General features: G+C 42.1%; 1 protein-coding gene across 2 annotated transcripts in view; it reads right to left on the reverse strand.

Annotated features, from left to right (window-relative positions):
- LPAR1 (lysophosphatidic acid receptor 1) overlaps nucleotides 1-14946 on the reverse strand; it is a 121756-nt gene extending 106810 nt beyond the window's left edge. For both annotated transcript variants that reach the window (XR_014473507.1, XM_083184039.1), the window contains exon 1: nucleotides 14457-14946. The gene's annotated coding sequence lies outside the window, so the exon portion shown is untranslated. The remainder of the gene's footprint in view (nucleotides 1-14456) is intronic.
- Nucleotides 14947-15729: the final 783 nt, after the last annotated feature.

Here is a 15729-nt window from a genome sequence, read left to right on the forward strand (position 1 = left end):
CGTTGCGATGCGATGCAATGCGATCCAGCGGACAGTACATGAGGGAGAATAGGATAAGGTCGCGAGCACAGTGAGCCTGCCTGGGGCTTAGTTGCACTCACCCCGCTATCTGCTTTTCAGCAGTCAGGATTAATGACTAATGACTGTTGTAATCCTGACTGAGAGCACGTTATACCCCACCCCTCCCTATGGCCCCATATGTGCCGTATAACTGCTACCTTAGGCAACTGCCTAGGTTCACCTAACGCTAGTGATTGGCTGTAACTGTAATTCCAACTCACCGAAGCCAGGATATAGTCTATGGCCTGTACTCACCTAGGGGGAGATTATATTCTATTATCTACCCTAGGGTGACCAACTCATCCCTTTAATCCGGGACACATATTAATTACACAGGTTCTGTGGCTGGCTTTCACTTGGTTTTAAACTGCCACACCTCAAGACTCCATTCACCTGGTTTTAAACTGCCACAGAACCTGTGTAATTAATATGTGTCCCGGATTAAAGGGATGAGTTGGTCACCCTAATCTACCCTCAACTATAAATTCACTTACAGCACGGTGGTGTAATGGTTAGCATTACTGCCTCATAGTGCTGAGGTCATGGGTTAGATCCCACCATGTCCATAACTGTGTGGGGTTTGTATATTCGCCCTGTGCCTGCGTGGGTTTCCTCTGGGTACTTCAGTTTCCTCCCACACTCCAAAACCATACTGGTAGGTTAATTGTCTCCCAACAAAATAACCCCAGAATAAATGTGTGTGCGTGTATATGTGGTAGGGAATATAGATTGTAAACTCCACTGGGGCAGGGACTGATGTGACTGTTCAAATATTCTCTGTAAAGCTCTGCGGAATATGTGTGCCCTATATCAGTGGTTCCCAACCTGGGGTACTAGTACCCCTGGGGGTACTTTGCAGACCTGTTGGGGGTACTTGAAAATAATATTGATAATGGCGGAAACATAAAAAGAAGTTTCCAGATGGTGGAAAAAATCTCCCATTGCCATTGAGACAAACCACGTTGCGTCATATTTGGTTCCGATGGCAGCATCATTAGCATCTCCTCCTGCTTTTGCCTGATTAGCAATCCACTGGAATCTACCCGGCTACCCTCAGAAATCAGCGATCTGACACAGGTGGAGGAAACAGTGGCTTTAATTCTACAGGCAGTAGTGTGAACCCCGGACACAGCCAGTGGCCATACACAGAGCGAACGGATTCCTCCGCTACTCCTTAATATAAGTACACACATACCACTCATTCCACTTCACTCAGAAGTTCTGTGGATATTTCAAATTGAGAGGAGGGGGTACTCATAAATGAAAAGCCTAATCAAGGGGTACGGGAGAGAAAAAAGGTTGGGAACCACTGCCCTATATAAATAACTAGTAATAACTAAAATAATAAATACTGTAAAGTAGTGTACATACGGGGTGATTCTTCAAAGTGATTTTGACTATGTCTAATACTAATACAAAAAAAGTTGTAAGCTGTAAAAAGTTGATCGAGGGGGATCATAGATGTAGCATATCTAGATTTTAGAAAGGAACTTAACATGGTCACACATCACAGATAGCTAAATAAACCCAAAAGCATGGGGATTGGATTATACAGTTGAATGAATAAGAACCTGGTTGCAGGATAGGAATCAGACAGTTGTATAAAGCAGAGTGCATTCTATGGAGGGAAATGTTACCATTTGAGTACCCCAGGGATCTGTACCAGTCCTATTTAATATCTTTGTTCGTAACATTGAAATGGCATTGAAGAGAAAGTATTCCTTTTTGCAGATGACAGAAAGATGAAAAACAGGGTAGACATTGGGAGGGGTAAAGAAATGATTGATGATCTTGGTAGACTTGCGGAATGGCCAAGAGCATGGCAACTACAGTTAAAGTTAAAAAATACAAAATCATGCACTTGGGTCTCAAACACCCAAAGCCATTATGTAGTATCAATGAAAACTAATGAGGAGGAAAGGTATTTACAAATCACTATTTTAAGTGAGTTAAAGGCAGGTTATTATGCAACAAAGCAATGACAAAGACACGGTGCATGCTTTCTTACATAGGCAAAGGGATCCATAGCTGTAATTATGCCTCTGTATACATACATCCTTAAAGTTTAACCCTGTAAGCCATACACCCTACTATACGTAACATGCCTTGAGATAAATCCCATCCATTGCCTTACTCAGTAATTCTCTTACTGTATGTGGGGGTATATAAGCAAAGGCAAATTGCAGACTGTGGCATTCCTTGTACTGTGCAGCTCAGTTTGGGATGGAGCCTACTATATTTAGACGAAGACTTGTTCGTAGAAACTGGCCCAAGTGTTTGTTTGGCAGCAATGCAGCTGTCTCTGTACTAATATATATATATATATATATATATATATATATATATATATATATATATATATATATATATATATATTTATTACAAATTGTATGTTTTTATATATAGGTGTATAAACTTGCAGCATTTCAGTCTTATTTTATGGCCCATGATGTAAATAACATATGATACAGTTATTCAAGTACTGTAACAAGAATAGTAAAATCCATATATTGGACTGTATTGCTACTGGTCATAGTTCTGAATGGCAAAGAGTGCAAGTTTTTCTCATTCTCCAGACCCATTTCATGATCCTGGGTGCGACCTGGTATTTGCGGTCTGAAGGGGTATAAGAGACTCCTGAATGTTAGGCAATACATCATGACTCCAAGAATGGCAACTGGCCATTGCCCTTGCTCAGCAATGCTTTCAATCACTACATTATCCCATTGGGTAGCAGAGCATGTCTTGCCATTTGAATCACTGCATTTGCCCATTGGATGGCAGAGCATGCCTTGCCACGTGAATCGCTGCATTGGCCCATTGGATGGCAGAGCATGCCTTGCCACGTGAATTGCTGCATTGGCCCATTGGATGGCAGAGCATGTCTTGCCGCTTGAAGGATATGCAGGTTCAGTGGAGAGGTAACGTGGTCACAGGATAAACAGGAGCTAACTTGTCCATGAAGGATACAAGTTGCAAGGGCAATTCTTCATTGAAAGGATTCCCTTTTTAAAGTACTCGCCCTTGCAGGATAGGTCAGGAAAGTCACATGATTCTAGTAGCATGGCAATTAGACAGAAATTATCATATTTAAGTAAGGCAAGATGGCAGCCCCCATTGCAGATGCAGAACCCCAAGATCCTCAGACATGATGACTGGCAGAACAGGGACATCTTCTATAGTGCAGCCACCTAAAGCGCTGGAGAGGTACAGCTGCAGCCCTTAGCCACTGGGTCATGACAAGTGGATTACTCCCAGATCCTACTTATTGTTTTTTACAGCTGTTGTGGCCTTTATGATGCCATTAACACTACCAGATCCAGTGAGTAGGCTGCTATTTGTTTTGCTTACAGGTAAATGTGTCTGATAAAGTCAATGATGTCAGCAGTTTCTCTCTGTGATAACACAGTTGGCATCATGACACAGTGGGTCAGGGTAATGTGATGCAAATTACCTCTTTAAAAAGAACATTATAGTGAGGTGTCCAGGAAAGGATTTCCTGTTGGAAGTTATATTTACAGTATACCATAGGAGGCAGCCAAAAGGCTGTGTATTTTTTAAGTCTACTCCTTTTCTTCCTTTTGGATACCATAATGATACAGTGATACAGGTAAAAAAAAAAATCTGACATACTGTACATCCTTTCCTGCTGTCTAGAATTGATATTATGACAGCTGTCTGCTAATAGTTTTTCTGGATACCGTATCATTTTTTAGTTATATACATTCCAAAGACACGTGTTCCCCCACACCCCAATAACAGCTGCCCTCTCAGTGCATACTAGCCCATGATGCTCTGCATTCTCCTCTCAGAAATGCTGTATTTTAAAACATGCCAGATATGAACACTACATTTCAAGAATATATCTGATCACTATAAATTAGGCTGACAATCCAGAGAGGGGAGTGAAGCTGCCACGGTATATAGGTATGTGTTGTTCATTCATTTGTTGGTTACTTGGTCTGGAAGAAGGAGTAAAATCCAAAACGTCAACTTTACCTTGAGTGAAGTTGTTTTCATTGAAATCCGCGAGAGTGCTGCTCCACATCCCCCCTGTATGCTTCTTTGGTACAGCACCCCGGTCACAGCATTAGTTATACTTTGGAGTGCCAGTTACACCCTCCACTATATATATATAGGAGGGGAAGAGCTGGCACACACAATCCATCGGTCCAACCACTGGGGTGAAATTCCTAGGCTATAGTCCGGAGGTACAGCCAAATATAGAAAAATGGCCAAAAAAGAGCACTCACCAGAATTCCAACAGTATTGCAATTAAAAGGTTTAATACAACACTAAACTTTCAAAGCATTGTGTCGACGTTTCGAGCCTCTCAGGGCCCTTTGTCAAGATCAAGTTACAGGTGGTTCACAGCATCAGGATGTCTGTCCTTACATTTTATATATATATATATATATATATATATATATATATATATATATATATATATATATATATATATATATATATATATATATGTGTGTGTGTGTGTGTGTCTATATATACATATATATATATATATATATATATATATGTGTGTGTGTCTATATATACATAAATATATATATATATATATATATATATATATGATACAATTGGAGACACTCAGCCGGACTTGCTTGTAGCTTTTTAATGAAACATATCACCTTAATCCATCAGTGCATAACAGTGGGTACAGGCCAACGTTTTGGTCCAGTGCAGGACCTTTATCGAGAGCCCCTTCCTGCTCTCTCCAGTGTGGACCTTAAATAGCAGACAGTGAAAATGCCAACCACTCCCCCTGTCAAATATAGGAAGTGATATAAATAAGGGGTTACAGATGGAGCCGGGCTCCCTCTTGCTGGCGAATCGACAGAACGTCACGGCTGTTGATCCGCCAGCAGCCCAGCGTCCATCTGACAGAGACGCGCGTGCACGCACGTCTCAGTTTCCGGGCGGTGGGCCGACGGGAACCCTGTCCGTCTCTGCTTCAGGGAGACGGACAGGGTTAGGGGGGGTGCGGGGAGGCGGTGGGGACCCGGGGGAAGCCGTCGGAAGGGGACGCGTGCGAATCTCATGCGCGCGCGTCCCCTTTCGCAGATACAGATGGCGGGTGGCGGGGGATGGCGGCTGGCGTCGCCATCGGCATCCCCTGCAAAGAAGAGACCCGCTCCATCTGTAGATCTCACACACTTATTGCACATAATCAATGGTAATTGTTTTTATCCATTTATAAAAGGTACGTATATATATATATATATATATATATATATATATATATATATATATATGTACTCTCTAAACTCTATACTCTATTTAAACTCCTACTGAGGCTAGGCCAGCTAGAGCAGGGTTAGTGCAGGGGCTGGGCAACACAATGCCTAGACAGGACTCTAGAATTTAATGGCCTAATTCCCGACTTTCACTTTTGGCACACATGTAAGCTTTTTATTAACCATGTATCCACCTTTCTCCATTTCTGCTGATAAAGATACAATTAAATAAATGTACATTTCAAAACAAAGCATAATTGTAAAGACTGAAATAAAATAAAATAAAACATGTTTACCATTTGATGAATAGAAATATATATGTATTTGTACAAGATAAAGCAAGAAATGAGCCATGTTATCTTTCAAAATAAATTGGTTAAAATGTCTTAGGGCAAGCTCTGGCGAGAAAGTCCTGGGAGGAAGTCTGGATATGATCTGTAAGCAATTGGAAATGTGATACCTGGTTTCAGGAGAGAACTGCTCTTTCTTTCAAATCTCTATTCAGACCTAGAAGAGGAAGCCTAAAACTACACACTGAGCACTACGGTTCATGTTTTGTTATTGCAGGATACTCAAACTGAGTTTATAAAGCCACTTTATTTATATTTTACTTCAGGTTGGTTTCATGCTGGGATACAGCTAAGAGACTATACAAGTTAGTTGCTTGGGCTTGAATTGATTAACTGGAGAGCAAGGATGCTTTTGAAACATCTGTTATTTAATGTATTACAGTTAGCTGCAATAATAAATGAAGTGGGGTGCTCAGGAGCAAAGAATGTTGTACTAGACAGAAGGGGTGCTGTTCTGTTGGAGGGTCTGTTTGTACATCTTTGACATGATGGGATGGGTTCGGTATGCCAGAGATTGGAATGCCGGCATTTGAAAGACCGTCAGCTGTATCCCGACATGACGACTACCAATACTTGCTAAGTGAGTATGCTGACCCTCCTCTCCATCCCTAACTTTACCTACCTGCAGCCTAACTCTAATCCTCCACCCACCACAGCCTAACCCTACCACTACTTTGTCCCTATCCCTAAACCCCCACACAACCTACATCTAAAACCCTTAAAGAGCCTAACCCTAGCCTTCCCTTCTTAATGCTCTAACATATCCTTCCCATGCCGCAGCCCAACCCTGCAATATATAATACATCTTCGGGCGATGTTATCATTTCCCGTCTGCCTCTGCATTGCAGATTGTAATAAATATGCCCCTGAGAATCCCTGGGCAGACTTGCACAACATGGAGTGCAATGCATTGTAATAATATTCTCGCCCAACATTTCCTAGGAATTGATACAGTCCTTTAGAGGGAAAATTCACTGTTAAAGAATGATTTTGTGAAGAAGACAAACTGATGCATTTAGTACTAGAGCATACAGCTGAGGTAGGTCATCTGTTCCCCTCCTATTGTTCTGGGAATGGATACCAGGAATTAAAGGGACTTGTCATGAGTACACTGGTCCAGTGTTAGCTTCCACTTCTTAGCTGCAAGAGATGGCCTCCATCCAGGTTCTTAGGTTTGAGTAGCTGCTCTTTGTATTCTCTAACAATGAGTGGCTTGCCACCACAGCTGTGGCCATGACAGTCCCACATACTCCATGACTCCTAGACCATGCTGCTCTGATAATGGAGGTGCCTTACAGTATATAGGCCCTTATTCAGATCTGATCTCAGTACAAATTTGTTCTCAAAATGGGCAAAACCATGTGCACTGCAGGTGGGGCAGATGTAACATGTGCAGAGAGAGTTACATTTGGGTGGGGTGTGTTGAAACTGAAATCTAAATTGCAGTGTAAAAATAATGCAGTCAGTATTTACCCTGCACAGAAACAAAATAACTCACACAAATCTAACTCTCTCTGAACAGGTTACATCTGCCCCACCTGCAGTGCACATGGTTTTGCCCATTTTGAGAACAAATTTCTACTGCAATCAGATCTGAATAAGGGCCATTGTCTTTGACTGTTATAGACATTAATAATAGATGGAATAAATAAGAAGGTTGTAATCTACCATTTAACATAATATAAATAGGTCACTGAACACTATTGTATGCACTAGTCACTAGTTCACAACAATAAACCATAAATATAAAATCAATCACTAGTAAAATTGCACATCTAGGCAATGCAAATGATATATAGTAAAGTGGCTTTCTCCTGTATGTGAAGAATCGATAGTAAAAGCTGTGAAATGCTTTGGGCTAAAGGAAGCTTGTGACTACTTGACCTTAAACCTAGCATGGGGAATAAAGAACAACTACAGGATGCTATTGTCTGAAGAAGTGAAATGATGAAAAGAGGTGAAAGTTCAAGAGCAACAGGTCATGCTTTGATGCTGGAGATTACACATGTGTATTGTGTTTATTCCGTGTATTACTGTATGGGAGAATCATTTGTAAAGCACATCAGATTTTGCTGGTGCTATATAAATGTAACTGTTCATTAATAAGAATCAGAAGAGTTTCTAAAACTTTCCTACGCCAAAAGCTATGTTTGCTAAAACAGGTGACAAACTAGTTTTGTGACTGTGAGTTTTTACACAGACGGACACAAGACCCATTTCTTCACTTTTAATACAGGGTTCTGTTTCACGTAGGTGCACCCAAAATATTTATGGCTGCACCCATATTGCACTTTTTGCATCCTGCTTTTGCATTGGTGCATCATATGACATTGAAAAGGGGCAGGGTAGTGTATGTAGGAGTATGCCAATTACCGTACCATAAAGGCATGATCACATACAGTAGTTACACTATAGTTACGCAGGTATGAAAAGCCACAGATGCATCTTATTAATATTGCGCAGGTCACCGGGAAAATGGTTCCCCAGCTTGTTCCTGATGCTTTCATTATCACGTATGCGAAAATCACCAGAAAAATGGCCCTGGTGGACATTTTACTTTTGAATTCTGCACCTAGGGTGACAGAGTGGTAAGTGTAATTATATGGATACAGGATGAACAGCTTGTGGGTCCCCCTGGACCCGTTGGCCCATGTGCACTGAACACACTGCATCAGTATAACTAGGCCAATGAGTTTTCCCTGATTGATGCGTTTCCATAACTTTCTATACAATTGCTTTGTTTGTACAACACTCAGAGACATCTGATAGACCAGTGTGTTTACTTTAAAATCAATTGAAACCCTATAATTGTATACAGATGGGCTCCAGTCACAAAATGATGTGACCTCTGAAGACAACCGATTCCACCAAGGTTTATTTAGGTGTTCCATAGCAAGACTTGAATACTTATGTCATCAATTAATGTCTGCTTTTATTTGTAATTAATTGCTAAAATGATTTATCATCGCTGTATTTTTTTATTTTTTTTTACAGTATATAGGGGGAGATTCTCTAAAAATCGTGGCTCAGCTCCATCCCCCTTCGCCGCCCATCGCATACATAATTATTGCATATGTTCTAACATATGCGATAATTATGGCAAAGGACAGCTCTTGCGTTAAGAGCTGTCCTTTGCGGTGAGAGTCGCCGGTGGACACCCCCTCCCTCCCTTACCCAACGCTGCTGCTGCTGCACCAGGCTCTCCGCCTCCCTGCACCCGGAAGAGGATTTTAGTGCAGGGAGGAGGAGGTCACAGGTCTGGGCAGCACAGCTCTGTGCTGCCCGGAGACAGGTAAGGGGGGGTCGATGCGGGGTGGTGGGGGTCCGTGCGGGCCGGCGGTAGGTTGTGCGGGGCGGCGGTGGGTTTGCGTTAGAAGCCCATAGGCTTCTATGGGGCATCACCAGATTTTGCTTAGAGCATCCCAAAATGCAGTAAAAACCCGATAACGGGGTTTTTACCACATTTTTTGCTTAGAGAATCTCCCCCCATAGTATTTTTGGGTGGTTTGTGGTCAGAAATGTCAAATCATATTGTTTGATTCCATGATATAAGTAATTACAATCTTAAAAATACAATGGAGGAAAGGGTTCAATTTGTTAGCCTCTGTAAACATAAAATCATTTCTGTGAGATACTCTGCTGCCATAGGCAATCCATAGACACCTCACAGCTCTATACTATATCTGTAGTGCCACCTGGAGAAGGGCCATAATTTAAGTTTTTCGTCAGCAGGATGTGTAGACTTACATACAGTATAGTGTACTCACTATACTCACTGCTAAACTCCCTCTGAACAGCATCTTTTCTTCACTATTGTCCTGGGAAGTGCACTTCACCTTGCTGTATTATAGTCATAGTTGTCATAGTTGATGACTTTCAGGCCACCCCTGCTTGTGATGCATGGGATGGGATGGGGGGGGGGGGGGCATATCAGTGTTGTGTCTCAGCAATGTGACAGACCTGACAACATGCTTGTGTCATTTCATCCCCCCATTTTCATTACTATTTTTGAGGAGGGAGTCTTACCCACTCTTCCAGGCATCTGGGAGAGCCACTCGAAATGTGCGAGTCTACCAGATGTTCTGGGAGATTTGGTAAGAATGAGAATAGAGCCAACAAAACTACTTTGTTCTTGTCTGTACATTCTACTGTATAATGGGTGCTGAAAATGAGAGTAAGCTCCGTGCTTGTGGCATCCTATTGGCCTACATCCCTATAAGCTATCCTATTGGCCTACATCCCTATAAGCTATTTTTTTGCAATGAGTCAATTACATTTGTGTAAGAGTAAGTTTTGGCATTGTGAGAGGGAACTAGAATACCTACAGGAAACCCATGCAAGCAAGGAAACAATATACAAATTCCACACAGTAAGGTCCATGGTGGGAATTAAACTGAAGACCTTAGTGCTGTTAGGCACTACATCAAATGTACATCATAGCGCTCCAATGAGGCGAAGGAGGAGCGTGGTTAAATAGTAACATTTACTGTAACTGGCAAAGCAGCTTTTATTTTGTTATGCTCTACTTAAGGAGAATGTCCGGGAGGCTCCTGAAAAGTAGGCCACGCCCACTGCATTGTAATGTCTGATCACTGGGCCTTGTATCTTCTGAGCCCAGAGATCAGGTAAATGCCGCCCCACACACACTAATTCCTACCCCTGTGCAGGGCTGCAAATTCATTCACAATAAAAATTAATTCACAATACAATGGATTTTCCCCAGTTCGCAGCACTCAGCAAGCCAGGACTTACTCTGCGCTGCAATGGCCATGGTGAGAAGGAGGCCACTGATGACATCAGCAGCACTCCCTCCTAATGGCCAGGGAATGCCTGCATTTTCTGGGAGACGCCCACAGAATGCCGGTGACACCCCCCAAAAGTCTGCCCACTGTCAGTTACACAGCGAGTGGCCAGGGATCACAGGCATTCAGAGACGGTGATTGCACAGAGAGCTTGCGCATGTGCACTGCGGACCATGCACCTCTCCTAGTGGGAGCAGCCAGGAAGTCATCAACTATGTGTTTTAAATTCTAGACTAGACAGTCTGGGTTTTGAGCAATCATTATTGCAGGATGAACACATGTTCCCAAATAACTTCTCCAATTGTTGCTCTTTAAAATATGCTCCAAAGAACTTAGCAATTCCCACAATCTGCCAAGAAAACATATATTTAATTAATTTGATGAAAAAAGCAATGCCTTTCTCTTTGAAATGTCAGGACCACAAGAAAATAGGATGCATTTTGGGTACCTGTTTCCTAGCACGGCCACACCGATTTACATCGGGGTGGTCGTGTCGGAAAAATCGGGTCGATCGCATCGCATGCGATTTGGTCGCATGCGATGCGACCGACCCGATTTTTTGATTGAATGAAATGTAAATCGGGTCCCTGGGACCCGATTTTACATTGGATTCAATGTAAAATATTCCCAACCCCCCCAAATTTAACGGCGTAAACCCCACCCCACGATAGACGCCAACCCGAAGCGTGGCGAGCGCAGCGAGCCCGCGAGGGGCGGCGGTGCGCGTCCTCCGACCTTTTCATTCCCCTACTATCCACGTCGGCGTGGAGTTGAGAATAGAATAGTGTGGCGAGCGCAGCGAGCCACCGAGCCCAAAGCGTGGCGAGCGCAGCGAGCCCCGCGAGGGGACGCGTATACCTGTGAAGTTATACGCGGCCCCTCGCGGGGCTCGCTGCGCTCGCCACGCTTCGGGCTCGGTGGCTCGCTGCGCTCGCCACACTATTCTATTCTCAACTCCACGCCGACGTGGATAGTGGGGGTATGAAAAGGTCGGAGGACGCGCACCGCCGCCCCTCGCGGGCTCGCTGCGCTCGCCACGCTTCGGGTTGGCGTCTATCGTGGGGTGACGACGGGGACATCTATAATGTGAAATGGGTCATATTGGCCCATTTCACATTTTTCACATTTTCTCTCGATTTCAATGTTAAAAAATATTTTAACATTGAAGCCTATGGAAAAATCGGGGGCATCGCGTCGGGACCATTGTTAATGGTCCCGACCGACGCGATGCCCCCGATATTTTACCTTTCCTGACACGATTTCAATGTTAAAATATTTTTTAACATTGAAGCCTATGGGGAAATCGGGGGCATCGCGTCGGTCGCGTCGGGACCATTGTTAATGGTCCCGACCGACGCGATGCCCCCGATATTTTGTCTTAGCCGGCCAAATGGACCTGATTTCAAAGGAAATCGGGTCCATCGCGTTAATCGTGTACCTTAACTTAAGGTACACGATTACTCCCGATTGTGGCCGTGCTAGGAAACAAGTACCGCATTTTGTAACTATAAAATTCAAGATATCTTCCAAAAGAGAACCCAAATCAAGGTTTGTAAAGAATGCTTATGAGTGATGCTAACTCTTATATGAGACACATGCACAGTTATAGGATTATTAGTACCAGCTAATTGAGGGAACATTTGCCAGAAAGGAAGCAATAGCCAACTTCCTCACATCCTTACCTTTGGTACTATGTAGGGTACATTTACTAAAGGTTCTAACAATGAGAAGAGATTACCATAGCAACCAACCAGATTCTGTCTATCCTTTATCGAGTACATCCTAGAAAATGATAGAACTAGAACCTCATTTGTTGCTATGGGGAACATAACCGCTTTTCATTTTTAAGTTCTTAAGTAAATTTACCCTGATGCATTTATTAGTGTTCTTCATCACATGCATTATACTAACATATTTCTAGAACTTTCTAGAATTATCTCTACTTTTCTATAATAAACACTTTGTTCAAATTGACTTTTCCTGTTTTTTTTTTTACATTTTGCTTACACTTTTTCTTGCTGAAGCTATAATTACTGTTCTATAAATAATACAAAGCTGAAATATTTTTATTGGGACATTCTTAAAAATGAACAATACTCTTGTTATTATGTAATGCTGTTAGTGTAAGTGCTATAAAACCAATAAACACTGTGTTTAATGAAGTAGTAATACAGCGGCTATGCCCAGCGTGTATGGACAGCGATGAAGTCAATCATCGCTGCGGGGTAAGACGATTAGTGCATACACACTGAGCGGCTTTCCCCCTGCCCGGTGCCGATGGAGGACGGCGATGCATAGCGCAGAGCTATGCAAAGCCGTCCTCAATGCTGCTCATCTGCTGGTATAACCAGCAGATGAGCGCCTTTCCCAGCAATGATGCGGGAGCGCGCAGTAGTGCTCACCGTTCATCGCTGGGGCATACACACTGGGCGGCTTTGAGCTGAAAGCCGCTCAAACAGGCTGTTTTGAGCTGCTTTCATCTCAAAGTCGCCCAGTGTATATGGGCCTTTAAGATGGAAACTTGTGTTTTCTCTATGATACTGTACATGCACTACAGTAAATCCAGCTCCAAATGACCTTTATTTTATAAATATTGGATTTACTTAACTATAGTTTCATCAAAAAAGTACAGAGAATAGTAACGCCTTTGATAGAAAAGCACAAAAGAAACACTTACAGGACTGTCAAAGCAGATTACATGAAAGATTGCAGGTACAGCAAATGGCAAGTAGGTGGCACTATTGGTAATTCTCAGGCGGGTCTCTCCCTGCACATCTGGAGGGAAGAGGAGGAGGATAAGCAGGAGTGGAAAACAGACACCACTACAAGCTCAGGCAATGACTGGGGAGGAGGGTGATGCGTGAGGCTCCATCATCTATTCAAACTGCGGAGGGACGCAAATAAGACTGTTCGAGAAGCAGCACACAGACATCAAAGAGCACAGGACATCAAAGTGAGCAGCCTGGACTCATTAGGACAAACTGCAGTCTGCAGTATAACAGGACACAGTTTCTCATCTTCTTAAGTACCTCCAACTGGCCACATACATTTATTCTTTCCTGGATTTTCCACAGGTGAAATAAAATAACAATCTTACTAAATATCCCATAGTTTCTTTAACTTGGATATTACGCAGCATGACCTACAGTATAAGGAGGATAACCTATTATATATGACAACTTTAGGGACCTATTCATTATCACTAATCCCTTGATGACAAGAGCTCAAGGCCAATCAGAGCACAGGGTGAATAAACAATCCTAATGATGTTGCCCCATGTTGTATAATTTCCGTTTTTATTTTATATAAACATACTAATAAAGTCTAGTTAACAAAATCCTAGCTAACATCTGCATAAGAATAAAAATTCTGCAATAATCAATGTACACACACACACACACACACACACACACACACACACACACACACACATATATGATACACTTTGTGCATAACAATGACTGTAAATGTAGAAATTAATGTTTCCAATGAAGCACATGTAAAAGTTGTTTTAATCAAAAGGAATTAGAATTATGAGGCATATTTCATCCTGTATTATTTTGCAATATAAACTTAAGCTACTGTGTCACTTTTCTGTTGATACAAGATAAACGATCCCCAAGTCATTCATAGACCCCAGTGAAAGTAGTCATCTGTATCCTTGCAGAATGACACCCCCAGCTGTGGGCATTACACACCAAAGTAAAGCAAGCTTGAGTCATAATCATTTCTCCCAATGTATTTATCATCAGTGATATTAATAGTCATGCGTGTAATTAGAGCAGTTTTAAAACCTTCATCATTATTTTTATACTCAGTGTTAAAAATACAAAACAGACATAATAGGTCATAAAATAATTAAGGGCTTGTCAACATCAAAGCAGTCCCAAATCAACATCTGTGCAATGTTCCCAAACTCTTAAGATTTTACAGTTACTAATGTGACATATATAGCATTGACTTGTGGAGTAATAAAATGTTAATGGCTTTACCTGTTCTGACTCTGCTTAGTGATCCACGTTGCAAAAATTTCAACCCCAGGAGCGAAGCCAGAAATAAAAGTCTCACTAGGACTTTTTCCCCCTTTTCTCCAAATTCTTCCAGACACACGGTCTCCTTTCTCCTGTAAGTTCCAATTCCGTCACAGGGAAACACATCCACAAACTACTTGCAGCAGCATCATTGTGAAGCATGCAGTAGATCTGAACAGGAATGCAAATAGTCCTGAAGTTCTGGATCAGTACTGACCAAGAAAGAACTGCTGCCAAGTTTACTGCAGAAGAGACAGGAGTGGGTTGAAGGACAAGGTGAAACTGACTTCTTTGTCTTCTCTTTCTTTATCTCAGAAAAGTTTGTACACCAAGTTCGCCAGGAATATTGCTGCCAGGCACTGAGAGGGGACAAGGAGTGTGATCTGGTAGCACAGAGACTGCCTGTGCTGTAATGTCTGGGGTGTGTAAAGCAGTGCTGAATTCTTCTCACTCTCAATGCTGCCACCTAAGTCACTCCCCCTGCATGTTAGTTTTCCTGTGTGTACTCACAGCCACTGCCTCCACCTCTTCAAACTCTTATGAATGAACAGCCTCTTGTCATTTGTTATCACTGTCCCATGGGCTATTTAAATAGATGTGGAACTTTAAAACACAACACAAAGCCTCCAGTCCTAAATGCTGTCTGAGCTGCAAAACTATATATTCTTTGAAACCGTGGACGATGCCTGTGCTGCAGAATAATGTATTTTTATACCTTGTCATATTTTTGAACAGCTAAAGATGCGCTGCTTATGAAATATGCATTAACATATATTAGACTTGCTACAAAAGGGCATATTTTACATTATTCAGAAATTGGTCCCCATAATTGGAAGTTCTTACAGTATTATCAAACTGTACAGCAACAAGAAACTATGGGACAGATGTATTAAGCCTGGTAAAGTGATAAAGTGGCACCAGCCAATCGGCTGTGTTTGAAAAATGAGTTTATTGGCTGCTGCGTTTTCACCTTTTTACATTCTCACCGCTTCATCGACACTTTATCACTTTACTAGGCTTAATACATCTGCCACAATGTATCCTTGGTGTTTGCCAAAAATCACATGTAAAGGCAGGGGCTCTGTGAGTAGCTCTTCCTTGTGATGTGTAAAAAGTAATATGATTAGTTTACTTTCTGCGTGTATGCTATCAATTGTGAGCCAAGTTTTGTAATTATAACATTATAAACTATAGTACCCACCATAAAAACCTAATGGGAATTTTTTTCGCCCAA

This window comes from Crinia signifera, chromosome 1, assembly GCF_055691185.1.
Source record: "Crinia signifera chromosome 1, ASM5569118v1, whole genome shotgun sequence".
Taxonomy (NCBI): domain Eukaryota; kingdom Metazoa; phylum Chordata; class Amphibia; order Anura; family Myobatrachidae; genus Crinia; species Crinia signifera.